Raw genomic sequence first — 19,560 nt, 5'->3', positions numbered from 1 at the left:
AAGCAAAATGAAAAGCAGATTTGGGGGTTTTAGTGTCAGGGGAGTCTGCTCCCCCCCCCACTTCAAAAATCCTTACAAAGAGAAAATGTAAGTCTCCTCATTCGCACACCACCTCAGATCAGAAGCCTGGTAAGTATTCCTTTCCATAGTTCATTATTTGATCATCATTCTTGTTCATTTGTGTGCATATTTTTGTCATTCCTTCAACAGGGATCCTATATTAGATCATATCCTCATAGTCTCGACATGAGACAAACAACGTGGATGAGCCTGTCGAGACTATGAGGATATGATCTAATATAGGATCCCTGTTGAAGGAATGACGAAAAATTCATACTCTCCAGCATTTCTCCAATGAAAATAAAGGTAAAAGATAAAGGGACCCCTGACCATTAGGTCCAGTCGTGACTGACTCTGGGGTTGCAGCGCTCATCTCGCTTTATTGGCCGAGGGAGCCGGTGTACAGCTTCCGGGTCATGTGGCCAGAATGACTAAGCCGCTTCTGGCGGCCATTTACCTTCCCGCCAGAGCGGTACCTATTTATCTACTTGCACTTTAACGTGCTTTCGAACTGCTAGGTTGGCAGGAGCAGGGACTGAGCAATGGGAGCTCACCCCGTCGTGGGGATTCGAACCGCGGACCTTCTGATCAGCAAGTCCTAGGCTCTGTGGTTTAACCCACAATGCCACCCGTGTCCCTATTCCATAGGGACACCCTATTCCATAATAGTGCAACACACATCATCATGCATCCGCTGAAGGTTGTTGCAGGAATTTATGTATAGGTTGGGGGGGTTGCCCCTCCAGCAGATATCATGCACATGCAGCCCACTACCAAAATCAGCACAATCACTTTTGTGACTTTTGTGATTTGTCCCCACAAAACACTTCATCACAGTTTCTTCCTATCTATTTAAAGGGCCTCTGCTGCAGAATACCAAATGTAACAATTCACTGATAAATGTATCTATGTACTGGCTCACCGGGAAAACTTCAGAAATTCATATAGACATGTGAGCTCAGCTACTCAGCAGCCCCTCTGCCTGAGTGATCATTCCTGGCATCCTGATACCTGAGTGTCAGACAGGTAGCCATTCCAGAAATAACAAACCCAGATGAAGACAAAAGGGTGGGATTAACTTGGCTGGGAAACAGGGAAATGTAAATATCTCTTTTGTTACACTTGATGGGTGTTTGGTGGAGGGCAAGGGGAACCATGGGGCAGGGTCCAGGATAATCAGATTACTGCCACCAGACCTCCCCTTTCATGATGTAACCATGATGTATTAGTGATGTAGTTTGGGGGGTGTAACCTGGGGATTAGCAGCTAATAAAAGTTTGTGGGCTCTTTTGTTCAAGGCTTCCATCTTGTGGCAGGTGGGAGTCCTGTTGCGACAAGCTTCAATAAAGACAAAGCCTACTGGCTGCTGTTTTGCTCTGGTATTCCTGGCTGGTGTCCTTGTTTTTTGTCCAAGGGAGCCCTCAGATTTCTCCGTTAACAAGGTCCAGCACTCTGGCATGACTCTCTGACAAGCCCAGAGCACCAGTGCTGTGTGTGTGTGTGTGTGTGTGTGTGTGTGTGTGTGGGATGCTTTCCAAAGCCTTCTTGCTGCTAAATCCAGAGTTTCCCTACCCTTAAAGAATCCGAAAATGGCATTTGTTGTCCTTTAAAAGTGCTCCTGCCAGCTTTCTGTGGACACCTCTTTGTTGTAGTAGTTTTGTTCTTGATGTGGGTATTTTCTGAGGTGGGGTAGCTCAAAACAGGAAATAGTTGGGAAACAAGGTGAAAGGACGTGGAAACTTCGGATTAAAACCCCCCATCCGCATATAACCCACTGAGGTACGGACTGCCAGGGGACAGCTTGGTTATGCAAACTGTGGATTTTGTGGGAAAATCTAGGTGGGCCCTAGATTTTAGGCAACCTAAGGCCCATGGGCCAGATGTGGCCCAATCACCTTCTCAATCCGGCCCACAGACAGTCCGGGAATCAGCATGTTTTTACATGAGTAGAATGTGTGCTTTTATTTTAAATGCATCTCTGGGTTATTTGTGGGGCCTGCCTGGTGTTTTTACATGAGTAGAATGTGTGCTTTTATTTAAAATACAGTGGTACCTTGGTTTACAGACGCTTCAGGTTACATACGCTTCAGGTTACAGACTCCGCTAACCCAGAAATAGTACCTTGGGTTAAGAACTTTGCTTCAGGATGAGAACAGAAATCGTGTGGCGCGACAGCAGCAGCAGTGGGAGGCCCCATTAACTAAAGTGCTTCTTCAGGTTAAGAACAGTTTCAGGTTAAGAACGGACCTCTGGAACAAATTAAGTACGTAACCAGAGGTACCACTGTACATCTCTGGGTTATTTGTGGGACATATGAATTCGTTCATTTCCCCCCCCAAAAAAAAAAATATAGATAGATAGATAGATAGATGATAGATAGATAGATGATATAGATAGATAGATAGATAGATAGATAGATAGATAGATAGATAGATATAGATAGATAGATAGATAGATAGATAGATAGATAGATAGATAGATAGAGATAGATAGATGATAGATAGATAGATAGATAGATAGATAGATAGATAGATAGATAGATAGATAGATAGATAGATATAGATAGATATAGAGAGAGAGATAGTCCGGCCCACCACATGGTCTGAGAGATGGTGGACCAGCCCACGGCTGAAAAAGGTTACTGACCCCTGGTTTAAACAAAGGAAAAGCAACCAGGAAGTCAAGATCTGCACTGTGTTCTCCATTAAAGATGAAGAAACAGATGAAATACATAGCCACCAAATGGCACAGAAAATGTATGGTTCCTTCCTCCCGCCTTAACACTGCTACATCATGGGTTATTTTCCATGCATGTGCTGTTCTCTCTACATTCAGTGCTTGGGAGTGTCAAACTAGGACTGTCGAGTCCAGCATTCAAATTAACACAGGCATGAAGCATCTTGGGTTACTTGCCATCTCTCAGCTTTCCCTACCTCACAGGTAGAGGATAGAATCCATTAGTGATGTATGGAAGTGAGAGCTGGACCATAAAGAAGGCTGATCACCGAAGAATTGATGCTTTTGAATTATGGTGCTGGAGGAGACTCTTGAGAGTCCCATGGACTGCAAGAAGATCACATGTATCCATTCTGAAGGAAATCAGCCCCAAGTGCTCACTGGAAGGACAGATCCTGAAGCTGAGGCTCCAATATTTTGCCCACCTCATGAAAAGAGAAGACTCCCTGGAAAAGACCCTGATGTTGGGAAAGATGGAGGGCACAAGGAGAAGGGGACAACAGAGGACGAGATGGCTGGACAATGTTCTCGAAGCTACAAACATGAGTGCCTGGTGTGCTCTGGTCCAGGGGGTCACGAAGAGTCGGACACGACTAAACGACTAAACAACAACAACAGAGGATAGAATGGTGGGGCGATGGGCGGAAAAAAAACACATTTTTGCTCCTTGGAGGAGAAGCAGGAAATAAATAAAGTTGAATGGGCCAGAGAGAGAAGGATATTCATTTCGTTTATGAGTTGCTTCTCATGAAACATCTCAAAGCAATTTTAACAATAAATATCATGAATAGCCAAGAGTGGTTTTGAGTAAATGCAGCTGCATGCATTTAGGCTTTGTTTCATATCGGGATTTATTTATTTTTTATTAGGGGTAAAATTATTGTTGCATTGGGTTTCTTGTTATGGGTAATGAAACAGAATGGTGCACGTTATATCTCTAGCAATAGTGTTGGACTGAATTATATGTTAAAGGCAGGACCCTGCTCCCCCAAGATGCTATATACCATGTCAGCAAAGCAGGAACAGCTTGTCCCTCAACAGGGAGCTCACAACGAATTACAAACAGCTACGGTAAATTAAGGCTGCATGCAAACCATACATTCAAAGTGGGTTGCTTCCCACAAACTGGGAACTCAGAGACCTACAAATCCCAGGAAGCTTAACAAACTAGAGTTGGTGATATTCTTTTGGGGAAGCCTTGTAATTTAAGTATGCTTTAAAGCTGTGTGTGTGTGTGTGTGTGTGTGTGTGTGTATCTTGTGACTTATGGTGTCTCCAGGCAATGTGATTATCTGATTTCTTTGTGGGAAGGTTGGGGCAGAGCCATACTATACATTTAAAGAACAGTGGCAAGGGAAATTGATGGATTATGAGGAACTGGCAAAATTGTCATACAAACTGCGAGACAAGGACAACTGTGGCTTTAAAGAAGAATGGAAACTTTTTACAAATTACTTAAAAAAACAACAATATGAACTGGGCTCCTTGGCAGGTTTTGAATAAACATACATAAATTTATTATTGTTAACATAATAGACAGATAATTTAAGGATCTTCACAATTTTATAATATGCAGAGAATAACATGTGTTGAAAAATCAGAGAGAGGAGGTGAGGGAAGTCTGGAGGGGGAGGGAGGGGTTTTCTTGGGGAGGGGGGAAGGGAAAAAATGGGGGGGATGAAGATGATATGTTTTTGATAATTTGTTATGATGAAATTCTTAATAAAAACTATTTTTAAAAAAAGCACACCCAACACACATTTCAAGCATGCAACTTGCCCCAAAGAATTCTGGGAGCTGCAGTTTGTTCCAGGTGCCGGGAATGGGAGCTCTACGAGGGAAAACTATGGTTCTCGGGATTCTAAGTCATATGCTTTAAAGGTGCATTTAGTGTGCTTTAAATGTATGGCATTGCATCCAAAGCAAACGTTATCCCCGTGCAAATTCCTGTCACTTTCCTTCCTGCAAAAAGCCCAATCCTTGGGGGAAGTGGGTTTGCTGCACGAAAGCTAATGTGCTAAATGGCACAACCTGAATTTGCCAGCATGTGACTGAATCCCACCCCAAAATAGTGTCGGTCTGGAAGCACTCTTAAATGACCCTCTTCTTGAGTCTCTCTTTTGATTGCAGGTCCCAAGACATCCCTTTATCATCACATTAAATCTGATGTAGAACAAAGACTGACAGAACATAAGATTCTGAAAAGGGCCACCAAAATGACTAAAGGTGGGGTGACTCCCTAGACAGCTAGACTGGTGACTAGGGGCGGCTGCCGAGACCACACAACACAGGTCTTGAAAGATCTCCATTGGCTCCCAGTATGTTCCCAAGCACAATTCAAAGTGTTGGTGTTGACCTTTAAAGCCCTAAACGGCCTCGGCCCAGTATACCTGAAGAAGCGTCTCCACCCCCATCATTCTGCCCGGACACTGAGGTCCAGCGCCAAGGGCCTTCTGGCGGTTCCCTCATGGCGAGAAGCAAAGCTACAGGGAACCAGGCAGAGGGCCTTCTCGGTAGTGGTGCCCGCCCTGTGGAACGCCCTCCCACCAGATGTCAAGGAAATAAACAACTATCTGACGTTTAGAAGACATCTGAAGGAAGCCCTACTCAGGGAAGTTTTAAAGGTCAACACCAACACTTTGAATTGTTCTCGAAAACCTAATGGGAGCCAATGTAAGTCTTTCAGGACCAGTGTTATGTGGTCTCGGCAGCCGCTCCCAGTCACCAGTCTGGCTGCCGCATTCTGGATTAGTTGTAGTTTCCGGGTCACCTTCAAAGGTAGCCCCACGTAGAGCGCATTGTAGTGGTCCAAGCGAGAGATAACTAGAGCATGCACCACTCTGGTGAGACAGTCTGCAGGCAAGTAGGGTCTCAGCCTGCATACCAGATGGAGCCATAATGCTTCTGAATACCAGTTGCTGGACACCACAGGAATGGAGATTTCCATACAAAGCACTTGCTCTGCTGGTATCTCACCATTTTGTTATCTTAGGATCTGTAGCGTGGGAGTGTTTTCTTTTTTAAAAACATAATCATGTGCCACCCTGGCATTCAGGCGCGTTCAGACAGAAAGTGTGGTACAGAAAGAGAAAAACATATATCTTGCAAATGAGCAAGATAGCAAGCATGAAAAAAGCACCTATCTTATCTAGAATAGAATGGACCCTGCAACACAGGGCTAGGCAGCAGGGTACCTTTCAGATGTTTTGAACTCCAACTCCCATCAACCCCTGATAGAATGGCCAGTATTTGAGAATGATGGAAGCTGTAGTCCAATGCATTGGTAGGGTACCATATTGGCTACTCCTGCTCTAAAATGATGCCCCTGAAACATGCTAATGCTTGGAGTCTTATTCAGGATTTTTATTTTATTTTTGCGCTTGGATCAAAAACGGACTATTGGTCTTTGGGGTATGTATGTATGTGCATGTGTGTGCTATTCATGAACTGGCTTTCCCATATGGGATACAGTTAACCGCTGGCTCACCACCTTTGTCATTTTAATGAGGCAGCCCTTGCAAAGTGCTTAATGGTCCATAAAAATTCAGAGCATTTTTGTCAGAGACCTCTTTCTCTCTCGCCTCCCCAAGCCTGCTCTGCTTGAACAAATCCCAGCCGAACAATCCGCAAGCAGCAAACAGCAACCTGGAGTCAATAGTTTTAGCTCTCTACGGTGCATACCGTATTTTTTGCTCAATAAGACACACTTTTTCCCTCCTAAAAAGTAAGGGGAAATGTGTGTGCATCTTATGGAGAGAATGGAGGCTGTGCAGCTATCCCAGGAGCCAGAACAGCAAGAGGGATCGCTGCTTTCGTTGCACAGCGATCCCTCTTGCTGTTCTGGCTTTTGGGATTCAAAATATTTTTTTTCTTGTTTTCCTCCTCCAAAAACTAGGTGCGTCTTATGGTCTGGTGCGTCTTATAGAGCGAAAAATACAGTAATTGCTGGTAAGCCCCTCATGGAGAACAGCAGGATCAATGGGCATTGTGCGGTCCATGCAAGGACAACTCTCCTCCTCCACCATCCCTTACACATGCAACTTGGAACCACTTCTGTCCTGGGACAAATAGCAGCTTCCTGGGGTGAATTTCATCAACTGAGGACTAAAACACTGAAAACAGAGAGGGTTAATCCTCCTGGCCCGGCCCATGTACTTGAGGTCCTGATCCTGTTTTCTCTCCCTGCAGCTGATGTTTTTTATTGAACGAATCCATTAAATGTGATCATGCATTTGGACTCCAAATACTTGAAATACAGTAATTTGGTTCTTGGTTGGGTACTGCCTCTAGAGTACAAGAAGAATACACAATGCAAAACACACACACCAAATTGGTGGAATAACATCTTTATTTGGACGAACTAGGGTTTGGAATGCTGTGGGCAAGCTTTTGAGTCACACAGGTCTCCACATCATGACAAGTATTTGATGGGTGGAAAGAGGAGAGAAAGAAAAGAAAGTCGATGTTATTGTAGCAAGTATTGTCTTCTGCCCACTCTGAAAATTTTTAAAGTCCCTCAAATAAGGTGTTGTGGGGTGGTGGTGGTTGTTCTTACAGAGGTCAGCAAGATGCATTGGAGAAGCCCGCAAGCAGGATTTGAGCACAACAACACCCTGACCATCTGTGGTTTCCAGCACCTGGTATTTGAAAGCAGGGATGTAGGTGGTGCTGTGGTCTAAACCACTGAGCCTCTTGGGCTTGCCAATTAGCAGTTTGAATCCTTATTGCTCTGTCCCTGCTCCTGCCAACCTAGCAGTTTGAAAGCACGCCAGTGCAAGTAGATAAATAGGTACGGTTGTGGCGGGAACGTAAATGGGGTTTCCATGGGCTCTGGCTCCCATCACAGTGTCCCTTGCACCAGAAGCAGTTTAGTCATGTTGGCCACATGACTTGGAAAGCTGTCTGTGGACAAACACCAGCTCCCTTGGCCTGAAAGCGAGATGAACACCACAACTCCATAGTCACCTTTGACTGGACTTAACCATCCAGGGGTCCTTTACCTTTACCTTTTTATAGCAACATTATAATATAGGCTTCAGATACGGGTTAACCATGTTCAAACATCCACACCTCTGTTAAACTGCATGCTCACAGGACAGACGTTGTCTCAAGAGATGGTTGTGAGGCTCAAATGCAACAAGAGAACCCCTTTCCTTGCCACCCTTAACTCCTCAAAGCAAGAATGATATCCAGTTTTTTAAACAGACAAATTTAATCCACAAAAAAGTGTTGCTATGTGGAATGCTTTTGCAGTGCCAATCAGAGTGGGGGTCAGGGGGGCAATCTGGCCGGGGCAGCCTCAGGCTCCAATGGGACCTCGGATTCAGACACCTGTTAATTTTTTGGTGTTTAATAAGCTTCACAACTTGCTTCTATGTGCATCAGATTAAAACATGACATACTTCCTAAGCTTAACGCTGCAAATTAAAGCAAATAAGAGGTGTGTCTTGTTAACAGACAATCTCTTTTTTTTCCTTTTGGTTAAATGATATAGATTTTGTCATATCCTTAATACCAACTGTGACATTGCATGAAAGTGAGATTTTTCCTCAATAATTAGTGCATTTGTGCAGAAAAAGGGGTAGAAATTCATTTGTTAAATTAAAAAAGCAAAGCACATCTTACTCTTTTCTTTTTTTTTCAGTGCCTTATTTAGTTTTTAAGTGCTGACATTTTATTATTATTATTATGGCTAGGGGGCTCAAAAACTGAGAGAGCCTGTGCGGTCGCACAGGGTTCCAGTTGGCCAGCTATATTTGAGCTCTTCGGTGGAAGAATTATAGACAAATCGAGTTTATGAACAAACGAGTGAGACCTGCAACAAAATGTTGCAGTATGGAATTCTTCTGTACAGGGTGTTTGCCAGCCAGCCAGCCAGCCCCTTTTGCAGGTTTCCATTGCAGGATTCCATTGATTTGACACTTGAGAGCCATATTGGATTTAATATTTGTATTCTACTTATCCAGAAACATTGCTGAGTGATCCTATCTTCTGCCCCTGGAACCTGCAGTTAAAGGGATTATGAAGGACCAGATCCTTATCTTCCCTACTCATCCTCATGGGCCAAATTTAACAAAGGATTATGATCTTTGGGACTTCAAAGCACCAAACCGGGATTGGTGAGTCAGCAAGCTTGAAGTTATTGGCTGTCAGCTGATGGGTGGTGATTTCAGGCCTGCTTTCTGCAGCACAATCAATTCCTTTTTTATTTCCCATGGGGAACTTGGCCACACAGCTGATTTAACCGTGTCTCTCCTTGCCCCAAACCTGAGATCACATGAGGTGTCAGGTACGGAGCTGGTGAGTTCAGTTTGGAGAAAACAACCTGGTGGGCAAAATAAAGTCCTGAGCTGGGCTGAATTTGGCCTGCGAGCTGGAGGTTCCTCACCTCTGAATTACTGCATTTTTTGTTCTATAAGACTCACTTTTTCCCTCCTAAAAAGTAAGGGGAAATGTATGTGCGTCTTATGGAGCGAATGCAGGCTGCGCCGCTATCCCAGAAGCCAGAACAGCATAGGGATTGCTGCTTTCACTGCGCAGCGATCCCTCTTGCTGTTCTGGCTTCTGAGATTCTGAATTTTTTTTTTCTTGTTTTCCTCCTCCAAAAACTAGGTGCGTCTTGTGGTCTGGTGCGTCTTATAGAACGAAAAATACGGTAGATGAAACTATGGTTCATTGACTGAGGGACGCGGGTGGTGCTGTGGGTTAAACCACAGAGCCTAGGGCTTGCCGATCAGAAGGTCAGCGGTTTAAATCCCCACGATGCAGTGAGCTCCTATTGCTTGGTCCCTGCTCCTGCCAACCTAGCAGTTCAAAAGCACGTCAAAGTGCAAGTAGATAAATAGGTACCTCTCTGGCGGGAAGGTAAACGGTGTTTCCGTGCGCTGCTCTGGTTCGCCAGAAGCGGCTTAGTCATGCTGGCCACATGACCCGGAAGCTGTACACCGGCTCCCTTGGCCAATAAAGCGAGATGAGCGCCGCAACCCCAGAGTCGGCCATGACTGGACCTAATGATCAGGGGTCACCTTTACCCTTTACAGTGGTACCTCAGGTTACATACACTGCGGGTTACAGACTCCACTAACCCAGAAATAGTGCTTCGGGTTAAGAACTTTGCTTCAGGATGAGAACAGAAATCGTGCTCCCGCGGCGCGGCGGCAGCAGGAGGCCCCATTAGCTAAAGTGGTGCTTCAGGTTAAGAAGAGTTTCAGGTTAAGTACGGACCTTCAGAACGAATTAAGTACTTAACCTGAGGTACCACTGTACCTTTATGGCTCATTGAAGACTTGGTTTATTGCAGCATACAGAGAAGGGAAGCAGCTGCACTTGTGGGGAGAAGCCCCGTGCACCTGTTTTTTAAGCCAAGATATGATAGCCAAACAAGATCACTGTGAAATGCAATGCAGATTTACCTACATTGCACATTTTCGTAGGATCATGGAATTGTAGAAGAGTTGGAAGGGATCCTGAAAGTCATCTGGTCATCTAGGTGTGACAGGAAGTCCTCCTGGCTGGAGCAACATTCCCCTGTGTGTCCACTCTGGGCAAACAGGAAATGTTGTATTTGACTGCTTAGGTTACATCTCATACATCCAACCTCTCCTGAGGGAGTCCATTCCAGTCCAACAGCTCTTACCTTGTAAGAGAAATGGGTCTATACAAATCTGCTCTGTTGCTGAAACACAGTTCTTGATTCTCAGCTTGCATTAATGTGCCTGGTGACCAGAAATAAAGGAAGGCAAGGGTCTACTTATTTGTACAGAAAATGTTGGCAAGAACAATTTGCCTTGCCTGAGTAAAGACACTGCGCTCATCACAATTCCTGCTTCTACAAGATCCCTCTCCCCTTTGCTTCTTACACATCAGTGCAAGTGGGGAATCAAACTCTGTTGCATCGATATATAAATGCAAACCTGGCTTGCACCTTTGTGCTAAATTAATTGGCCAGGCATGGGTGCTCCATTTTTTTTCCATGAGAAGGAAAATACTAAGCACATGAACTGTGAAACCACCCCCTCCCCAACGATGTGTTTTCACTATACAGTGGTACCTCAGGTTACAGACGCTTCAGGTTACAGACTCGGCTAATCCAGAAATAGTACCTCGGGTTAAGAACTTTGCTTCAGGATGGGAACAGAAATTGTGCTCTGGCGGTGCAGCGGCAGCAGGAGGCCCCATTAGCTAAAGTGGTGCTTCAGGTTAAGAACAGTTTCAGGTTAAGAACAGACCTCCAGAATGAATTAAGTTCTTAACCCAAAGTACCACTGTAAAGTGTGTTGTTGGATTCCAAGCCTAAACTCCAGTCCTCCTGTGATTTACAAAGATAGTGCAACAAAGCTATTAATTATCCTCTGCCGAGGGGTGCCCTATATAATTACTTTTTACCCAATGTTAAACTGTTGCTGTGTTTCTCAAAGGCCATAACAACATGGAGCCTGGTATTTAGGAAAAATTAAATGCAAAACAGTAAGCAGGGTGATTTTAAAGCTCAATGAATGTAAGCAAGTGTGAAATAAACTCTGCTGAAAGGTATTCTTCTTGTTTAAAGTCAAAAGGGCACGTGCCCATAGCAGCAATTTGAAACAGTGAAAGCACCACTCTCTGCACAGTTGAAATATAATTAAAGCATTATTGAGGAAGGGAGAATGAGAGCCAAGCTCAATAATCGCCGAGTTCATTCATCGCCAATTAAAAAGGTGGGCATTTTGCAGCACAAACCTCAGCATATGCACGCAAGGGTAACATTTTATGCAGATCAGTAATAGACCTGTTATATGCCTGTTGCCTTTGTCCATGGAGTCCAGTAGTGATGTATGGAAGTGAGATCTGGACCATAAAGAAGGCTGATTGCCGAAGAATTGATGCTTTTGAATTCTGGTGCTGGAGGAGACTCTTGAGAGTCCCATGGACTGCAAGGAGATCAAACCTATCCATTCTTAAGGAAATCAGCCCTGAGTGCTCACTGGAAGGACAGATCCTGAAGCTGAGGCTCCAATACTTTGGCCACCTCATGAGAAGAGAAGACTCCCTGGAAAAGTCCCTGATGTTGGGAAAGATGGAGGGCACAAGGAGAAGGGGACGACAGAGGACGAGATGGTTGGACAGTGTTCTCAAAGCTACCAGCATGAGTTTGACCAAACCAGTGGCGTAGCGTGGGGGGTGCAGGGGGGGCCGGCCGCACCGGGTGCAACATCTGGGGGTTAGGGTTAGGGGGCGCAAATCCACGGGTTAGGGGGCACAAATTACTTGCCTTGCCCCGGGTGCTGACAACCCATGCTACGCCACTGGACCAAACTGCGGGAGGCAGTGGAAGACAGGAGTGCCTGGCGTGCTCTGGTCCATGGGGTCACGAAGAGTCGGACACAACTAAACGACTAAACAACAACAATAGACCTGTTGCAACCTACTCACTTTTTAAATCTGCAAAATATTTAACACACCCTCACAACAACTCTGATAGGTGGGCCGGTTTTTCGATTCTCTAGAGAGAGAATCTCCAAAAAGCCAGCCAAGGAACTTAAAACATTACTTGTTACCAGTAAAAACCCAACTGCCTGTCTAGTAGATTGAACCTTGCTCTCTAGGACAATCAAGGCAGTAAATGAGTTCTATTTTTTTTTAAAAAAAAAAACCTTTCCAAAATTGTGAGAAAATATTGTGAGAATGATCTAGTTTAGTCAGTTAAAGCAAGGTGCTGACAGCACCAAGATCGATGATGTGATCCCCATATGGGACAGTTCCATATTCCTACATTGCAGGGGTCAGCAAACTTTTTCAGCCGGGGGCCGGTCCACTATCTCTCAGACCTTGTGGGGGGCTGGACTATATTTTGGAAAGAAAAAAAATGAATGAATTCCTGTGCCCCACAAATAACCCAGAGATGCATTTTAAATAAAAGTACACTTTCTACTCATGTAAAAACACGCTGATTCCTGGACTGTCTATGGGCTGGATTTAGAAGGCAATTGGGCCGGATCCGGCCCCCAGGCCTTAGTTTGCCTACCCATGGACTAGATGAGGTGTCCCTTCCAACTCTACAATTCTGTGATCTCAGCTAATACCCTTGCACTTTTAAACGAGACAGATTCCCATGCCAAATTTCAGGTGGGCTAGAGTGTCCCCCAGCAAACAAGGTAATGCATAGAACAGTGTAAAAGCTGTGCAGGACAGGCAGAAACGCAACAGGTGAAGAAGTGTCTCCCATTACCTTCTATTCTGGGATAAACTACACCAGCTGGCTTCTTGGGCAGCTGTTATAGGAGCCTGGGTGGTTTTTTGGGGGGTGGGTGGGAGTGGAGACACAAGGAGAGGAGGAGGAGAACAACAACTGCCCCGATGGATAAATGGCCTGGCACCACATAAAGTATATCTATCTATTAATATAAAATGGCCGCTGTTCTACAGGGATGTAAATCAGGCAGATCTGTCAATCTACTTCTGCTGCACTTCAAGACATGAGCAGCCGGCGATTGTTAAGAGCCACCCCAGGGATTTGACTTTCCTCCGGAGCGATTTCCTCCTTTCCCCAAGGCAGTCGGAAGCTTTTTTCCATTCTTTCCTTCCAAACAAATGAAAAGGAGGTAAGGGAAAGCTAACAAAACACCACCTAAAGGAGCAACGCGGGAGAGAGGCTCAGCCCAGCGTTTGCTCTTTCCTCAACCATCAGATTCATTCAGGACGGCTTCTTCTCGCAGCTCCCGCGTGGCCGCGATCAAGAGTTTGTCGAAGTCACCAGCCGCGCTTCGAACTTTCCCCTTTTGCAGAAGATAGACGGGGGACGCCAGTCAGATGCGCCTAGGCGCGTCTCGACACGCTTTCACCTGCCGGTCTCCCTCTCCCCGCACCCTCACGCACATTTCCATTTGAAGCATGGCAATGAAACAGTGAACGTGGAACAGCAACGGGGCTGGGGCTTACTCTCTGCCTATTTCTTCCAATGACTTGGGATAATTTTTTTTAACAATTAAAATTAGATCAGAGGGGAGGGAACAAGTGACGGCACACAAAATTACGCGCCGCCCCGTTACATGGCCTGAGGCTGTGCGCGCAAGCAGCTTTTACGCTTTTCTTGGACTCTCAGATTTTGCCATCTCAGTGCATCCCCACAAAATAATCCACATCTCACCCACCAGAGCCTTTGCAAAGGGATTTTGATTTTTTTATTTAATTATTTGGTGCGGTGGGGCGCGCGCGTTAATTTGTCCATTAATCACAGGGCAGAGGGTCTTAACCATAATGGCCCGGGTTTAAATTTAACTGGGTTCACATTATAGGACAGGGTGCAGCTGTTTCGGAGTCTTCCTGGGCGTAAGAAAGACTCCTCCTCCTCTCCCCCCCCCCATTTAAAAGGAATATCCGACAGCATAACCGGCGCCAGGGATAGCAATGAGCGAGATATCCAACCGTATAACCAGCCCCAAATTCTGTTGATTTCAGCTAAACTTCTGGGCTGTGCCCCTGAATGCCCCGGACTTCTGATTATAGGATCGAAGGCTCCGAATGATTTTTACTGGGGGGGGGGTGGAAAAGGAGCAATGGTATCTTCCATAGGAAGTTCTGCACCCTCTGATTTCGGGACCTGTGCGCGCGTGCGTAATTCAGAAACATTTTCGCCGGTGTTGCAATGAGAAGTTAGGGGGCGCGGATGAGAAAGTGGTCTGGGTCCTTTATGACAACTTGCGCGGTTGCTGTACTTTGGCAAAGCAGCAGGGGAGGACGGAGAGACTTTTCGGAGGAGATAAAGCGCACAGCTACATTGAGGTCATTTAAGCGAACAAGTGTGTTCCACATATTTCTACATAAGCAGTCTGGTTCCTTTTTGCAAACGTGCACAAGATCGAGGTCCGAAGGCTCCAGTCCCACGCTCGCTTACGAGGGAGCAAAACCCACGGAACGAAACGAGGACTTTCTCCCGAGTTCATCATGCACGTGGAATCCCACGGAGCTCGAGTGGGGTTGCTCCCCAAGCATCGCGCGTGAGGCTGCAGCTCGACCCCAGAATGGAAGTTGCTCCCGAGTAAGCGCTTAGTGCAGCCTCGGACCATGCACTAATAACCAAAGAAAGACTGCAGCATTGATTTATATATATATATATAATGCACCCTTGATATTATTAGAGGCAACCTTCTCTTCCGACCGCCCCTCCCCCGCCAGCAAATTTAAACGCCTTTTTTTTTAACACTGTATTAAAGTTAAGAGCAAAATGCACGTAACAAAGAACGCGGAGACAAAAAAACCAAAAACATCCCCATGTGAACAGAATGAAGATATGATTTGATTAATTAACAGAAGGTGAAGGCATGCTTTTAAAGCGAGGCAGGACCTTTGAAAGGCGGGTAGAGAAAGTAGCTGCAGGTTTTTCACGTTGGGGAAAAAAAACAAGAAAGAGAATGAAAACTTTGTCCAAAATCGAGGGACCCTGCTAGAAGAGCCGCGGGTTGTATCGTATGCAAATACGCAAGCTGACGTCAGAGATCATGTGGGTTTTGGCGTAGATCACCACTACCGATCGGAGAGGGTTTTTTTTTTAAATTTAATTTATTTTTTTTCCCCAAATTGCTACTGGGTTGTGGGGGGTTTTTTTGGTGTGTGCGTGAGTGTTTGTGTGTGTGCGTGAGTGTGGTGGTGGTTGCTTTTTTTTTTTTCGCGGCGGGGGTGGGGGGGGTGCGCGGTGGGCCGAGTGTTAAAACCGAGAGTCCCGGACTGTCTCCCCCGCGTTCTAGAACGCGCACCGAGAGTTCCATTCCCGGGGAAAGTTCGTGTCTCGGCGTTCCAAAGCTTTGATCGCAGGTAAGGAAGGGGAAGGAAGAAAGAATGCAAAAGAAAAACAACGTTCGCCCTCCCTTCCTCCGCCCCTATTATTAAGCTTTTGGTTTGTTTGTTTTTAAGAAGGAACAAGGAAGTGCGGTTCTTTGCAAGAAAAAAAAAACCCAACCACCCCGCCGCTAAATCTTTTTGCCACATGGACTTAAGATGCTCTTTGCTTTTGCCCTGTAAACCCGACCGATCGGGCAAGCCACTCGGACCTAACTTTTGCTTCTTCCTCCGGGGGAGGAAAAAAAAAGCTCCCGTTTGTTAAGAGGACTTGAGAGCGGGTGGGGAGGGGAGGAAGGCAGGCAGGGAGGGAGGGGCGTTGAAGAGAGGAAAGATTTCGAGGAAGGTGGCAAAAGATCGGATTAAAGGGAAAACATACGAGTATTGGAAAGGAGGCCCTTCGCCCTCTCTTCAAGCCGATCTCAAGTTGTTGTTGTTTTAAGGGAGGAGGGGGCTGCATGCCGGGCATGCCGGGGGGGGGAGCAAAAAGGAGAGAAGGCGAAGGGTGTTTTTTTCTTTTAAAAAAAAGAAATGCATTAAAAATATGTCTACGTTTCCCTATGTCGACATCAGCCACACAAAATATGGCGTCCGCTTTCGAGAAGGCGTTACGTAGAGGCGAGGAAGGCGATCTTGGAAATCCAGGCTTGGAGAGTGAGGGACACCCCGGCCCCCTCCTTTACCCCATAACTGCGACGTTGGTGGAGCGGGTGGGGGCCGGACGCCTTTGCCCTCGTGTTCCCCGCGCGCCTCTTGGAAGACGGGGTCAGAGTTTTAAGGTGGGGAGGGGGTGGGAATGGGGAGGGGTAGCCCCTCCAGGCTCCGAACAAGCACAGATTTGGGCTGCAATTCCACGCACACACCAGATTTGTTTTTGATGCAGGCACCATGACGCGTTTGGGCTGCAGTCTCTTTCTCTCTCCCCGCTGCAACCCCGGAAAAAATCTGTAAATTGACAGGAGACGTTGTATTTCCCCCCCTATTAATAGGAAATAATGGCTCTGTAGAAGCCACGCTTGCATAGCATAACGCATCGGGCTAACTCTCCTCCCCACCACTACCCCATCTTCTGATAGCGGGTGGGGAGGGGCGATCATCTTCTTAGCGCATCTCCTTTTTTTTTTTTGCTAAGAAATGAAAAATATAAATTTTGCCAAACGCCTGGTGTATTCCAACACCCTGTTGAAAAACCGAAACAAAACCCGAAAAGGAAAAAAAAAGGTTACTCCTAACCGTTGTTGGTTTTACTTCTGATTTGATCCTGTTCCAAAGATCTCCACAATCCTGGGAAATGTTAAGGTGTTCTGGTCATCATTCCACATTTCCTTTGGAGAGACTTCCAGGTCTGTTCTTTCCCCCACCAAAAAAAACCTTCCCCTCCCCCCATCAGTTTTTATTTTCATAGGATTTGAATTGGACTTGCTCCTTTCCTGTCTCACTGGGGAGAGCAGAGAAAAGACAACAACAAAGGCTGCCCCAACCCCTGAGATAAAGTGCTGTGGGAGAGGCTTGGTTTTTGAGGAAGTGAAGTTTTGATTTGCTGAGAAGTTCCACCTGGTTGATTGACTTCAAAGCCATGTGAGACGGTTGGGAGCCCTAGACTTGTTTCCTGATGGCCTTTTGTTTGCCTGCTGGAGTGCCAAGCTGGGCACATTAGTTGGTTGTCTTGTCTTTCCTTTGAAAGGGCACGTTGTACTTTTGGCAGCTAAAGGTTTTGAACCCTAAATTGTGCTGATCCTAATGCACTTGTCAGTTAAGAGCAATAAGAAGCAGGCAGCTTTCAGAGCAGGTGTGAGCCTATTGCAGCAACAGCAAATAATCTTTTTGCACCCTAAAGGAATCTACAGTTATTACGGCATGTGCTCTCATAGAATTGTAGAGTTGGAAGGGACCCCAAGGGGTCATCTAGTCCAACCCGCTGCAATGCAGGAATCTCAAATAAAGTATCCGTGGCAGATGGCCGTCCAGCCTCTGCTTAAAAACCTCCAAGTTAGGAGAGTCGACAGCCTTTCGAGGGAGATTGTTCCACTGTCAAACAGCTTTCATGGCCTAGACTCCAAATGTATAATGTGTCGTCCTCAGTTTATTGATATATGCATGGGCATAAAGGGGGGGATGTAAACAGTGGGGTCAAATAGTGATGGTAAGGTAAAAGGACCCCTGACCATTAGGTCCAGTCGTGGCCGATTGGGGTTGCAGCGCTCCTCTCACTTTATTGGCCGAGGGAGCCGGCGTACAGCTTCCGGGTCATGTGGCCAGCATGACTAAGCCGCTTCTGGCGAACGAGAGCAGCGCACGGAAACGCCGTTTACCTTACCTCCAGAGCGGTACCTATTTATCTACTTGCACATTGACATGCTTTTGAACTGCTAGGTTGGCAGGAGCAGGGACCGAGCAATGGGAGCTCACCCCATTGCGGGGATTCAAACCGCCGACCTTCTGATCGTAAACCTACAGCACCACCCGCGTCCCTCAAATAGTGATGAGTGACCTGCAAAAGAATATGGTCTGTGATGATTCAGTTAAAGCTTAAATTTGTGTAAAATAAACTCTGTGACCATGCACAGTAGTGGTAATTCCTGCTAATACAACCAATCACCCCAGTTTTGCTATGTTAATTAACCCTTGTAGCTAGATGGGGGCAGTTTCCAGCCCCACAACAAAAAAAGGGGAGTAAAAATGTGTGATGGGGAAAATGAGGGGGAGCATTTGGATTAAATGCAATCAAGCTAGCTTTTGAGTTGCACAGGACTTGTCTTTTCTACGTGAACAGCTCTGTACAGTTTGCAGCTATCAAATCCACTTTGCCCAGTTGAAAACTGCACGCGGGTCCTGCTTGCAAGCTTCCCACAGGCTTCTTGTTGGGGAAGGTGAGATCAAGATGCTGGACCTTTGGCCTGATCCAGCAGGTCTTTTCTTACATCCGGAAAGCGGAATCGGGAACTTTGCTGGATTTGGTATTCACAGCTCAATCCTGGGCATGTTTATTAAAACGCTAACTTAGGTGTCTAGGGCCAGAGCCTCAGTAAAGCAGGACTCTGCAGCTATTGACCCACTGTGCTGTATGCCAGCCATACGTGGCAGGTGATTGATTTAGAGCCCAACACACTTCAGCCATTCCTAACAGGCCACAAACCTAGGAGCTTTAGCACTGTCCCATTTATGTCTACTAATCACAGTGTTCTACCTTTACAGTCAGAGGCAGAAAGCCTGTAAATGCCAGCTGCTGGCAATCTCAGGTAGAGTGAGTGCTACTGTGTTCAGGGTCCTGCTTGGGGGCTACCTGTGGTCATCTGGTTGGCCACTGTGACCCTAGAGTGCTGGACAAGATGGGCTTTTGGTTTGATCCAGCACAGCTGCTCTTGTGATTTTTACGCCTCGATGGAGCACGAATTGTGCAGATCTGTAGTACAGTGGTACATTGGTTCTCAAACGCCTTGATTCTCAAACAACTTGGAGCCCAAACACTGCAAACCCAGAAGTAAGTGTTCCAGTTTGTGAACTTTTTTCGGAAGTTGAACATGCTCCGTTTTGAGGGTTACGCTTCCGATTTGAGTGCCACACTTCCGTTTTGAGTGTTACGCTGAGGTCTGTCTGGTTTTGCTATTTATTTTGCATTTTTGTGGCTCTTTTTTTTGTGTGTGTGACTGTGTGGAACCCAGTTCAGCTACTGATTGATTGTGTGGCTGCAGTACATTGCTTATTGCTTTCATTTGGATCAATGGTCTCGTTAGATAAGAAAATTCATGTTAAAGTGCTGTTTTGGGGGTTGTTCAGAAAAGTCTGGAACGGATTAATCCATTTTGCATTACTTTCTATGGGAAAGCGTGCCTTGGTTTTGGAACATTTTGGTTTTGGAACGGACTTCTGGAACAGATTAAATTTGAGAACCAAGGTACCACTGTAGAGATTTTGTGGGCAGGTATGCATTGGGTCCCAAGCTTTGCACGC

General features: G+C 45.9%; 1 protein-coding gene across 4 annotated transcripts in view; it reads left to right on the top strand.

The window, feature by feature from the left end:
- Positions 1–14,923: 14,923 nt before the first annotated feature.
- Positions 14,924–19,560, top strand: part of ZHX2 (zinc fingers and homeoboxes 2) — a 53,067-nt gene continuing 48,430 nt past the window's right edge. Inside the window, exon 1 of one of the 4 annotated variants that reach the window (XM_083749105.1) lies at positions 14,924–15,262. The gene's annotated coding sequence lies outside the window, so the exon portion shown is untranslated. Of the gene's footprint in view, positions 15,586–19,560 lie in introns of all 4 variants that reach the window. The other 3 variants (XM_083749103.1, XR_014566781.1, XM_083749104.1) reach the window with 3 other exon arrangements.

The sequence above is a fragment of the Podarcis gaigeae genome (genome assembly GCF_964106915.1).
Source record: "Podarcis gaigeae genome assembly, chromosome: 7".
Classification (NCBI taxonomy): Eukaryota; Metazoa; Chordata; class Lepidosauria; order Squamata; family Lacertidae; genus Podarcis; species Podarcis gaigeae.
This window is presented reverse-complemented; position numbering and strand designations above follow the sequence as displayed.